Source organism: Prionailurus bengalensis, chromosome D3 (assembly GCF_016509475.1).
Source record: "Prionailurus bengalensis isolate Pbe53 chromosome D3, Fcat_Pben_1.1_paternal_pri, whole genome shotgun sequence".
Lineage (NCBI taxonomy): Eukaryota > Metazoa > Chordata > Mammalia > Carnivora > Felidae > Prionailurus > Prionailurus bengalensis.
In genome coordinates, this window is record NC_057356.1 from 37,791,519 (window position 1) to 37,805,012 (window position 13,494).

Below are 13,494 nucleotides of genomic sequence, written 5' to 3' on the forward strand. Positions count from 1 at the left end.
AAATGAATATCGCTCATTATGGTTATTAATACATCAATAAGTTTTAGATAACAACTTTTTAATATTCAGCTAATTCTCTGATGCTTTAAATTTAAATGAACAAGTGCAGATGATATTTTCCTGGAGTATATTTTCCATTATTAAATTTTCTGTAAAATGTAGCTGAATGTCCAACATTTGTGCTACTCTCCATGGGAAGGAAGCATATAAGTTTGATAAGTCTTTTCTAATGTCTTTTTAACATATGTTAAGTATTTGTTGAGTGAGCTTTTTAAAATAAACGATGGCAACAACTAAAAATACCTTGAAAAAATGACAAACAAAAATTGAGGTTTTTAAAGACCATTTTATATTGCTTAGTTTAGGGACAAAAAATTGAAAATTTGTGATCTTCCATCTAAATGCTTTTAAAATAAAAGTTGTTTTCTGCTATAAGCAAAATATGCTGCTTTAAATTCTTTTCTTCTGTCGCCGTCAGCCAGACCCATCATGTTCTTTGCTGAAAAAGCAAAATAGAATGCAGTAATTTGGTAATTATGTAACTTGATGTTCAGCTCCATTGAAATACACTTCAGTTATGCAACACTGGAATTCTAGAAATAAATTTGGACTCTACCTGGCCCTAACAGCGGGGCTTTTTTAAACGTTGTTTTTTTTTCTTCTCAGAAATAGGTTGTGATTTATTATGTTGTTGTTCTCCTCTGCTGCTGTATTTTCACACGAATGCAAATTATTTTAGATTCTCTTATTCCATGGCTAAAACAGTTAGTCTAGAAGAAGAAGACGCAGAGTTAGGCCAACAATTTAAGAATGTTCAGCCCTTAAAACTAAGATTTTTTAGTAATTTAGTATTTATAGTTCCATTATAGCCGAATATATATTTATCATAAATAGTTTTTCAGTTTCAATACAAAGTGACTTTTTGCCATTGTTCTTCCATTGTCAGAGTTGTTTTTATGGGTAGTGGTCCATTCTCAAAAGTTTCCCCAGTGGTTTATTCTTCTCAAACCTGAGGTTGTTGCTGTTTGCCCCAACTACTGAAGTTAGCTCCATGTTTACAGGAAGGATGGGATTTGGTTTGTGCATACAGATGCTACAGACTGCTAGTTGAAATGCAAATTGAATTATTTGAGAGGCTTTTGAAGTACCACTTTTAGTGGGATGAAGGAAACCATTCCCTAAATGGCCTATCATCTTCATATTAAAGTGGGGATTTTCCTCCCATAGTTTCTGGAAATTGTTTAATTTTTTCTGTAGGCTACTTACAAAACAAAAAAGATTTAGTCACTTACCAGTTTCTTAATAACACAAGGAAAGCAAACAAATGTACACATGCACATTTCTATGTGAACAGAAAATTGTATTGAAAAATAAACACTTAATTCTTAGTCCTGCTTTTACAACAAGGAAGGCATTTCCTTGGAAATCATTACCAAATCATTTATAGAGTGCCCAGTCTGTGCCACTAATACTGACTGCAGTGTTACACAGATGATGGAGCGTTGGTTCAGAGGCCATTTGACTTACTTAGGGTAAATAACTAGTGAATGGTGGATCCAGGATTTGAACCCACAGCTAGCAAGTTCTAAAGCCTATGCGCTTTCTACTTTACCTGTTACTTTAACATTCTCCCTTTGTAGCTGCTAACACAAAAGTAGAGAAAATGAATCGTGCTTAGAAATGGGATGGGAAGAATAACCGCTAATAATTAAAGTACTAATGCTGTCTCGTATAGCTCTTTGTGTCCATGGGAACTAGCTGAACTAGATTTTTCCTGACAGTCATGCCCTGAGATTAACTTTTTTTGGTTCTTTTGGAGACTTTCTGAGCTATGTTATTCCTGGTGATTGAAAAAATTTAGTAATTATATTGGATACCACTAAGAAAAGGTTTGTCTCGGTATTTATTAATAATTATGTATGATTAAAGGTATAGAAGTAGTGTCGTCAATCACTGTGTAATCCCAGATGTGTACATTTGAAGTCTTGAAAATAAAAACAACTCATTTCTTCAGTTGGACAAGTGATCTGGCTTTTCCCCTTCTAAATTTTTTTAAAAAGTTTATTTATTTAGAGAGAGAGAAAGAGAGAGAGAAAGAGAAAGAAAGAGAGCAGGAAAGGGGCAGAGAGAGAGGGAGAGAGAGAAAGAGAGAGAGAATCCCAAGCAAGCTCTGTGCTCCTTGCTGAGTCTGATGTGGAGCTCAGTCTCACAACTGGGAGATCATGACCTGAGCTGAAACCAAGAGCTGGACGGTTAACTGACTGAGCTACCCAGGCGCCCCTCCTCTTGTGAATTTTAAGTGTTGGGGCAGTGAGGTCTGTATAAACATAAAAAGAGTAGAAGAAATTATGAAGGAAAATGACATGTATACACATCCAAATCAAACTTTGTAAATCAAAGAATGTCATAATAAAAATTAAAGTGGAAATCAAGAAGGTTCATACACAACAGATTTAGAAGTAATGCACTAAGATCTCAGCGCAAAAACAGACAAAGGACATGAACAGGAATTCATGGAAGAGGAAATAAAAGTAGATAAAATATAAATGTGTTAAATACATTTAGTCTTACTAGAAGGCAAAGAAATACACATTTAAATGTAATAATGAACATTTCTTAGCCTTCCAATTGACAACAGTTACAAAAATGCTGATCCTGTTTGCTGATGGGCGGGGGGCGCTGCCAGTACACTGCTCTTGGAAGTATAAGTTGTTCCATTGTTCTGGAGGACATAGTGATGGCATTTATCAAAAGTGTTAAATAAACATTTCCTTCAGCTCAGGAACTCCATTTTTTGGAATTTCTCCTAATGAAATAAGCCATCCGCATTGAATTTATGGATATGATATTCACTGTAGTACTAATTATAAGTGGAGAAAAGTTGGAAATGATCTAAATGTCCAACAAATTTGGAGTAGGTAAGACATTGTGGTACAACTGTGTGTAAGCAATTGTGTGGTCACTTCAGTGCTTTTGGAAAAAATTAAATTACATGGGAGTGAAAGTTTATGATAACATATTAAGGGGGGGAAAGCTCAGGAGAGTAATCTCAGTGATGATTGAAAAAAAGCACATATCTATGGAACAGAAGGAACGACGTGTTATAACGATTATTATTTCTAAGTTGTGAAATAAAAGAATGCTTCCTATATTTTGCAAGTATTTTTTTTCACAATTAGTAGGTAATCATGGTACAGTCAAGCAAATATTGAAAAATAAATTCCTCAAAGCTTCAATTTATGGAAAGAAGGATGTGGTTGGAATGTCTGCTTTTGGATTTCTTCCTTTTTTTGTAAGTAAACTTGTCATTTTGTAATAACTTTAGACTTGAGAAAGATTGCAGAAATAGTAGAGCTCAGTCTTTTGCCTAGTTTCTGCAAACATTAATATCTTACATGACTGCAGGACATTTGTCAGAACTAAGAAATTAACAATGGTACGTCAATATCACTAAACTTTGTACTTTATTCAAATTCCACCAGTTTTTCTACTAATGTCCCTTTTCTGTTCCCAAATCCAGTCCAGAATACCACTTTACACGATCATTGTGTGTACATTTCCTTTACTCCGGAGTCTTGTTCTCTGTGACTGGAAGTCACCACCAGCAGTTCCAGTCTCTTGAGAGAGACATTGTTTTCTCACTCGCTTTCAACTCATCCTGTCTTCACCATCTGGCATCTATGCTCAGCCGTCCCCCACACACTATTCTTTCCTCCTACACCAGTGCCCCACAGACAGTTGCCAACATTTTGTTGATTGAATGGAACGAGGGACCTCCCAAAGCAGCGGAAGCTTCCCTGTTCCTACTTCTCTTACTTTTTAGATTTCACATCCCCTTTACAGCTGAATTCTTTGTTCCTAGGTGTTGAGTGTGCTTCCTCTCTAGCCCCTTAGTCTGTAGCACCATCTTTGACCTGGACTCAGTCTAGAGTCCTGGAGATATCCTTGACCCCTCCTTCTCACATACCCACATTTTTCCTAAATAATTACCAACATTTCTCTACTCATCTCTCTTGATATCTTTTAAATAATATCTCTCAACTTGAGATGACCCTACTCACTTTTCAGTGGTTTCACATTTTTACCCTCTCTGAAGTGAGAGGAAATGTACTGCTTTTACCCTCTCTTACCCAGCTAAAATGTATCTGAAATTCCGTTAGTAGAGTGCCTTGTATCCTTTCTCTACATTATCATTAGAGGCCTCTGAGCTTCTGGAACTTGCCAGGCACCTGCCACTGAACTCTGCCTCTCCCCATTTGGCTTCAGCCTAACAGAACATGCAGTATAGACCTTGCTGTCTGAAGAACGGTTTCTTCTGCCTGGAGCCTTCTTTTTCTAGCCTAATCCAAGTAGCTGGATCCTTTCAAACCTCATTATCTTCTCTACTTTGCTTATTTAGTATTTTTCTCTCTCTTCTGTTTTCTCTCAGCATATCCTCGGGCATTTGGCTTTTAAAAATTAAGTTATGTAATATGCTATGTCTCCCACTTAAATTTGGTGTTTTTTAAAAAATCATGTAATCCAGCCAGAGGATTTATCATTTAGTATACTGAAGTAATAATTTACTAGAGCTCTGAAGGATTAATTAGCTAAATGGCCTGAAGAAGAATTAACACAGCTTCCAAAAGTGCTTAACTTACTTTCGGAGAGTAGTTTTGGTGCTGGGGGTTATGGTTCATTAAATGTGATTCTAAAAGATTCAAAGATGGTCCTTTGAGCATTATCCCCAGAGTCTGTTGTTAGAGTAACTAGTTTACTTCCTAGGTGTAATGACGGAAGTACTTTCTTGCAATGGAAATAATGCCCACATTTTTAAAACTTTATGAGAGGTCTGTTTATTCCCATCAAGGTACTTCCTTACCTAACAATGGACAGCATTCCATCAGAAAAGGGAAAACCAAATCGATTTTACTTTAGTCAGTTCTTATTTTTATAGATGGCATTTACTATCATTAAGTGCATAGTTAAATGTTTATGTATTTGAATGCTTTGAACCCATAGAATTACATTTTCACTGAGCCATGAAACTATCACTCAGAGATAAGCAGGGGATTTCTTTGTAACTAAAGTACTTTTTTGGGGGGAAACTTTAATAAATAAAACACATCCACATGCACTTGAACAAAAATACTACTCTGTAAAAAAATTTATTTGCTTTTGATAGTGGTTTATTAGTGAGCTCATCTTTGAACTTACCTAATTAAGTTACCAAACGTCCTCTGTAAGATTCTGCCACTCTGGGTGAAGAAGCAGGAGTATGAATATACACTGTCACAGAGGAAAGGAGCACATGTGTCAGTAGATGGTACCAGTGAATAGAACTGTATAAAGCACAAAGAGAGGGCAAGGGCCTACATTCATAAAACCTGTTTTATAAAGACAGTTTTTATGGGCCGTGTTGAATTCTTTAATACATGAAAGCAGACATCATATTAAAATTTTTACCTCATTAAAGAACTTCCTGAGGAAGCCTCCAGATTATTTATGTTCTCAAGCTGTCCCACAGAGGAGCCTCTACTACTTCTGTTATTAGAGGTCCCTGGTGGATAATAAGAGTATTGAACTCTGGGAAGGGGACTGAGTGCCCTGACTTTTAGATTGATTTAGCAAAAGAAAATGTCACAGAGCAGTACTTAGTCCCAGTGGGGGTGTCTGGGAAGCTTTTGAGCTGTGCAGGCCTCGTATTTATAGGGAGGGCCTGGTGGTGGCGGGCCACCATCAATTAACCAAGCAAAACACCCCATCATCTCCTCCTGCAGGACCTATTCTCCTCCTTCCTTGTTCTGTTCCTAAAACCAGAGACTTTGGTTTAACCAAAGGACTCTTTCCACTAACGTGCTTTGCTGTTTTAAAGCATGTTTGATTTTTGTTCAGCATAATTACCTTTCGCTACTGAGATTAAAGCTGCTACTTTGGGGGCATTTCAATATTCGTTTGAACCTAAACTGTTTCATGTGAAATATTTAATTTGGACTATGGGCTTATTTGCTGACATGCCCGTGTTTAATGACTACTTCATCTCCCTGTGCTCTCTCAGCACTACCGAGTGAAATTCTTCTTTTCTTGAATACATTTCTGAAATATTTGGAACTATCTCAAATTTACAGAAAAGTTGCAAGTACAGCTCAGAGACATTTTTTCTTTCCGAATTATAGAGTACCTTACCAGCTTGGTACCCCATCACCTCCAAATACTTTAGTATGTAATGTCCTACAAACAAGATCATGCCATGCACAACCATTCAGGGCAACCATTCAGGGCAGGAAGTTAAAGTCGATACCTTACTGCCATGCAAGCTGCAGACCCCATTGAGGTTATACCCGTTATCCTGACAATGCCCTTTATGGTGAAGGGATCTATTTCTGAATGCAGATTGCATTTAGTTATCTCTGCAGTCTCCTACGTCTGGACCAGTTCCTCAGCTTTCCCTGGACTTGACCTTGACACTCTTGAAGATCACAGGCCAGTTATTTTGTAAATGTTCCCCATTTTGACTTTGTCTGGTATTTCCTTATGATTAGATTCAAGTTGTACATCACAGAAGTGATGCTTTTTTTTTTTTTTTTTTCTCCCTGGGCCTCCTGTCAGATGGCAGACAATTATGATTTGCCCCATTTCTTTTTTTTTTAAAATTTTTTTTTTCAACGTTTATTTATTTTTGGGACAGAGAGAGACAGAGCATGAACGGGGGAGGGTCAGAGAGAGAGGGAGACACAGAATCGGAAGCAGGCTCCAGGCTCTGAGCCATCAGCCCAGAGCCTGACGCGGGGCTCGAACCCACGGACTGCAAGATCATGACCTGGCTGAAGTCGGACACTTAACCGACTGCGCCACCCAGGCGCCCCTGATTTGCCCCATTTCTGATGATAACTTACTTTGATCCCTTGATTATCCTGGTGTCTGCCGGGTTCCTCTACTGTAAAGTTACAGTTTTTCCTTTGGAATTGGTAAGTTTTATAGGGAGAGAATTAGAAGCTGTAAATATCCTGTTTTTCACCTAACTTACTCCTCCCCTTCCCTCCCCTCCCCTCCCCTTCCCTCCCCTCCCCTTCCCTCCCCTCTCCTCCCCTTCCCTCCCTTCTCCTCCCCTTTCCTCCCCTCTTCTTCCCTTCCCTTCCCTTCCCTACCCTTCCCTTCCCCTCCCCTCCCCTCCCCTCCCCTCCCCTCCCCTCCCCTCCCCTCCCTTCCCTTCCCTTATTAGAGGGAATAAGTTTTATAGGGAGAGAATTAGAAGCTGTAAATATTCTGTTTTTCACCTAACTTACTCCTCCCCTTCCCTCCCCTCCCCTCCCTTCCCTTCCCCTTCCCCTTCCCTCCCCTCCCCTCCCCTCCCTAATTTATTTATTTCAATATGGACATAGAGTTTCTTATCTTATATTCATTGGATTTTAATCAATTCCTGTCACTATTTTGGTGCTCAAATTGACTCAAGTTTGACCAGTAGAAGCCTCTTCAAGTGGTTTTGGTGTCTTTCTGATATGTCTGTGTTATTCTTTGAGCACTTCCATATTTTGTGATTCAAGTTGTTTTAGGCTCATCTTGTATTCTCCCTGCCCCAGGCCTTGAATCAGTAATATCTCCAAGGACCTCTGGTTCTTCTTCATGGTTGGGGTTAAGTGTGTTCATTCCTAACAGGTTGTCATTACTCCCCGGCCCTCTCAGTGGACAGAGGTAAGGAGTGTCTTTTTGTATGTTTATACACACACATCTACATACATACACATTTATACACACAATATATGTCTACACTCACCCAGACACACATACACTTCATGTTAGTTTTTTGTTTATATCAGTCTCTCTCTGTATACTGAAATTGATGCATTCACAGTGATACCTCCACTTTCATTCTGATCCCATAGGATTTATTCTGGTTTTCCCTTCGTGTATTTGAATCACAGTTTGTGACAGTGAAAAACGTGGCTCTCGTTATCTTTAGCATATTTGCTAAATCCTCCTCTATGTAATCATTGTTGCCACCCACCCCTCCCTGGAATGTGTGACCACCTTGTCCCACTCAGGCTCCACCATCCTGGGCTCCCTCCTTTTCCCATGCCGCCTCTTTGAAGGACACCATTCTCACCCTAACTGGCCTTTAGTGCTGTGCACCAGGCTGCCCATCCAGAGGGAGTCCTCCTTGCCCCATTTGGGCTCTTGTTCTTATTATAGTAATTCACGTTAGCCTCACTTTTGGTTTCATGGAAGAAAGCTTTATTAATTATAAGGGAAAGGGAACATATGGATTAAACAATTACAGTAAACATAAAGAGGAAGAGAAGTACAGAGAAGAACAAAGAAGGGTTAATACATCAAATCGGGTACTCACAACATCCAGCCTTCTGGCTGGGGAAGCCCCTGTGGTGACCAGCCTGGTTGGAGTCCTGATTGAGGGTCCTGGGCAGAGCGTCCTCTCCTCAGGTGACACTTCCAACAAACTATTCCCACCAGGGCAATATATGCGTTACCCATGTGTGATTTATGGTTAGTCATTAAGTGTGCCTAAGTGCAGCCCTGAGCAAGATTTTTTTTTTTTTTTTTTTTTTTTTCCTTTCTGTTTCTGTTCTCTCACAATCTTAGGAGCCTGGGCATCTGCATATTTCCCCTCTCTCCCTGATCCATTCCAGGGGCCAGCCTGGTCTGGCTCAGGGAGGTGAGGCAAGTTAATCCCTCTTGGTGTCAGGAATAAAAGGGCCAATTCTGATCCCAAGGCCAGATACGGAGCACAAGCCAACTAAGCCCCTCATGATCGTGTGTGTGTGTGGCTGTGGGCAGAAATGCGTGACAAATCACACAGCTTCTATAGGGAATGGTTCTGACTCTAAACGCTGGGTCAGCTTCCCAAATGGATGCCCTCAACACCTTGTTTAGGACTCCTCCACCCCCTGCCCCATGCCATCTGCACCCCTCTGTGGTGACACTCCCTCACCCTGCCAGGTTGCCGTACTCTGTGCTGGACTCCTCCACATGTGGGTGTTTTCCTTATAGCCCCTCACCTCCATCCTCCCATGTGGATGCCTACCTTGTTCTGCTCACATGCAGCTCTAGAACAGAATTGTTCGGTAGGGGAAGGAAGGGACAGGCAGCAAACAAAAAAGAAGGGAAGAAGGCCAGGGGGATGAGAACATGGTGCCATTCTTGAAGAGAGGATCCGGAGAAAATGAGAAGCACCTGAAGTGGAGAAAAAAGCAAACAGACTGGGTGGTGAGGAGTTCAAGTGGGGTCCTGCTTACGTCTCCTGGCTGCCTGTCTCTCCCTTCCCGGTGAGGGCCACGTGTTAGCGGGTAACGGTCGAGGCTCCTGTACATCAGAGTAATTGAGTTGTTAACAATCAATCATCTGAAGGGTTCCACCATTTGTGTGCGTGGTACTCTCTGGTCTCACTGTGTGCTTCAGATCTGCGTTCACTTGTGCCCTCGTTCTTCTCCCAGCCCTAATGCTGACCTTCCTTCATTGCATTTGGATATAATTCCCAAACTTGTGAAGCACAGGGGAAAGTCAAGTATGACCGTTGTGTTTTGAGTCCCTATGCCTGGGGCCAATGTGGTACCAATATGGATGTGATCCTGGGGCTTCCAGAGAACGCCTGTGGATTTCCCTCAAAAGCCAGAAGGAGATAGGAATTGGTAGTGTGTTCTTGCTGCTTTGCTAAAGTTGTTAGCTGTTTTAGTGTTTAAGTGCAAAGCTACATTTGTATGGTAGTTCCCCCCGCTTTTTTTTAATGTTTATTTATTTTTGAGAGACAGAGAGAGAGAGAGAGTGCGAGAGTGAGCCAGGGAGGGACAGAGAGGAAGGGAGACACAGAATTTGAAGCAGGCTCCAGGCTCTGAGCTGTCAGCACAGAGCCCGATGCAGGGCTCGAACCCATGAACTGTGATATCATGACCTGAGCCGAAGTCGGACGCTTAACCGACTGAGCCACCCAGGCGCCCCAATGGTAGCTCCCTTTTGTAGAACAGGTGAATCCCTTAGAAATTCACTTGGAATGTTCATGACTAGAATCTTACTATTATTCTACTGTTTCCATGAGCATAATTAATCCTATTTTTTTTAAAAAGCTTTCTTTTTTTAACATTTATTTATTTTTGAGAGAGAGAGAGAGCACAAGCGAGGGAGGGGCAAAGAGAGAGGGAGACACAGAATCTGAAGCAGGCTCTAGGCTTTGAGCTATCAGCACAGAGCTGGACGCAGCTTGAACCCTCGAACCATGAGTTCATGACCTGAGCTGAGGTTGGACTCTGAACCAACTGAGGCACCCAGGCACCTCCCCACGTCCCCCTCCAAAAAAAAAAAAAAAAGCTTTCTTTTAGACAGTACCTAATTCACAATGAAGGCGTTATACTATAATACACAGAAACTTCCCTAGAGTTCAGGCCAGCGGGTGCAGGCAGGTTGATCCAGACAGATGCCTGGGCCCTGGATGTCCTGTCACGGTTTTGTTTTAAGCCCAGGATAAATGTTATCTTTTAAAAGTCCAAACTTTTAATTTCTCTTTTGATATGTGAAAGGAAATAAAGAGTGTATGCTTAGACTCAAAGACACCTCATTTGAATTTTGGTTTTGCCACTTAACTGGCTGTGTGACTTCCAACAATTGAATTGTTTAACTTCTCTGATTCCCAATTTACTTGCTGGCGAATTAAGAGTAATAGGTAATTTCTCTTAGCCTATAATACTGTCAGGATTGAATGAAAAAGTATTTATAGTGTGTTTGGCTCCTGGTAGATACTCAACAAGTGATATTTTTTCTTGAACAGCTTAAATAGAAAATTTATGTATTAGTTTTCAATAGTTTTTAGGTTCTTTTTGGTATCAGTTCTCGTATTTTGCTTAGGAAATTTCTAAGGGACAGTTTTAAAATTATTTACTCCGGAGAATTAGCACTAGCTGAAAGATTTTTTAAAAAGTGTTTTTATCCTACTTAAGAAAGGACTTATTTTTCTTTGAGGAAGAAACCGATGCAAAGTTTAAACCTTTAAAGTTTTACCTTTAAAGTTTAAACCTTTAACGTTTTGAGGAAGAAACTGATGCAAAGTTTCTTTCTTTCTTTCTTTCTTTCTTTCTTTCTTTCTTTCTTTCTTTCTTTCTTTCTTCCTTTCCTTTCCTTTCCTTTCCTTTCCTTTCCTTTCCTTTCCTTTCCTTTCCTTTCCTTTCCTTTCCTTTCCTTTCCTTTCCTTTCCTTTCCTTATCTCTACCCCCCTGTGTGGGGCTCAAACTCACAACCCCGAGGTAGAGTCACATGCTCTTCTGACTGAGCCATCCAAGCACCCTGAAGCCTTTAAAAACTCATTTGGTTTTTTTCCATGATGTAACTGGAAGCAGCACAGTGTGTTTGTCACAAGTCTTTCCTGAAAAGCCTCTTTGGCGGGTAGCTATGTGTAGAAAAATAATTTTTTGGAAAAACACTTTAAGTGGAAATGAAAGGTTATTGCCAATATTTTGTGACTGTTGTGATAAAAATGAGGAGCATGGGAAAATGATAGTGGCACGGGTCTGGTCTTTAGTAAGTTGAACAGATATAAAAGATATGTAGGGTTATAAAAATATGCAAACATTTGGAAAACTTGCTGAATGGGTCCATTCTTTGGGGGATGAACTGGATCTTATACATGACTTAAAGTCATTCTTAGCAAAACCCATGCCCAGCAGCTCTGGAGAGAGGAAGACACACCCTAGGTGGCAACTGACCCACCCATCAGATGCTCAAGCTGAGACCTGGACAACCACCTTGACACCTTCTTTTTCTTACTTTTCATAGGCATTCTGTCATCAGGAGTTGTTGGATTTGCTTCTGGAACATTTCTTTAGGAACTCTTCTCATCTTTCCTTAAGTGTGAATCCTTGGTCTTCTCCCCAACCCTAGTGCTGACCTCTCCCCATTGCATTTCAACATAAAGCTCAAAGTTGTGTCCCACAGGGGAAATCCACTTAAATCTAAGCTGCCACCCCCGTCTGCATGTCCCAGCTCATCTCCCCTACCTGTTCTTGAGATGATCTAATCCGGTCTTTCAAAACACAAGACTGTGCCTGTCAACATTCCTACCTTTGCTTGCTTGAAACTTATCAGATGCCTTCCATTGCCTGTAGGATAGGATATGGGCAAATCTTACTAAGGATTTAGTAGAACTTAACCCTGGAGAATCAGGACCTTTCTTGCCTCCTAAGCCTCATCCCCAGCCAGTCATCTGCCTCCTCATGCTGTAATGGCTGCCCTTGTTTCAGGTCCGGCCGCAGGACCCCAGTACCTACTATGCTTCCTGCCACAGTGTTCCTTCTCTCTCTTTCTGGGTCTGTCTTTTGCCTGTTTACAGTACACATGTGTTGCTAATGCCCACAGAGCCTCACATTTTCGCCTTAGGAAAGCTTTCCCTGATCTCCCAGGTGAAGCAGAGCCGTGTGTTCTGTGCTCCCAAGGACCTATACTCTATGAAAGCACTTAGCATAGTTGATAATTATATTTTTGAATATTTGATTCTTACCCACTAGATTTAAAGCTTGTGAGTGAGGCTTCATGTCTATTTCTGCTCACTGTCGTGTCCACAGAGCCTAGCACATAGTAGATCCTCCATATGTATTTGTTGAATAAATGACCAGAGAAAGCAGTTGAAGAGAGTGAAAGTTAGTGTGGGCTATTGGAGAAGCTCCTTATTTGCTGTCTGAAGCTGGTTGTTTGCTGTCCCATAGTTAATAAAGTTACCTTAAAGCTTTGGGCAGGAGAGTGATATTGTTTCTGGTAGAGAGACAGTTGCAGGGAGAATCTCTGGAGAGTTCTGGGGAGAGGTTGTGGGCTGAAGAGGAGTGGAAAGCTCAATGTACTGGCAAGAGCTGGTGAGATGGGGCTGCTTGGCTACTACAGAGCCAGGGGTATCTGAGAGGAGGAGATGGCTTCAGAGGTATTAGGAAGTGGAGCTGCAGGAATGGTAAATGACCAACTGCAGGGGCTGCAGGAGGCAGCACCGGAACTAGTGTGTAGAGACCATTCACTGACTTAGGGAACGTGGGGATTGCATTTGAGGGACAGCGCTGGATTTTCCTGTGGAGATTGGGCCCCGTGGAATACTCAGAGGGTCCGCAGCAGAAGCTGGTGAGAGGGGTGGAGCGGCAGCTACATCAAGTGTATAGGTAATAAGGGAACCTGTGAGTACAGGAAGACCTCTCTGCGGCAGGGGGCACGTTGAGCAGAAGACTGAGGATAACCCTTTGGTGTGGAGAGGAAGGGAAGCCAGTGAGGAGCCAAGATGGAGCCCTCAGAACCACGGGAGGAGCATTGGATGGGCAGGCACCCTTGGGGCGGGCATGACGCACTGTTCTCTGTGTGTCCTGGGACCCACTGTACAGCACTCTGTGTGAGTAGTTGCTACCTGGAATGACTCTGACTCTGTGATAGAGATTTTGAAATAGAAACATTTATTTCCCAATTAAGCAGGGATTTCTATAAAGCCAGGTTTTAAGAGTTTATGACAATGCTATTTTAGTTTTGCTATATGTTGAGAAGTGT

The 13,494-nt window shown here is 41.2% G+C and overlaps 1 protein-coding gene across 2 annotated transcripts in view; it reads left to right on the top strand.

Moving 5' to 3' along the window:
- Window positions 1-13,494, top strand: part of L3MBTL4 (L3MBTL histone methyl-lysine binding protein 4) — a 450,084-nt gene that overhangs the window by 111,454 nt on the left and 325,136 nt on the right. The window lies entirely within an intron of this gene.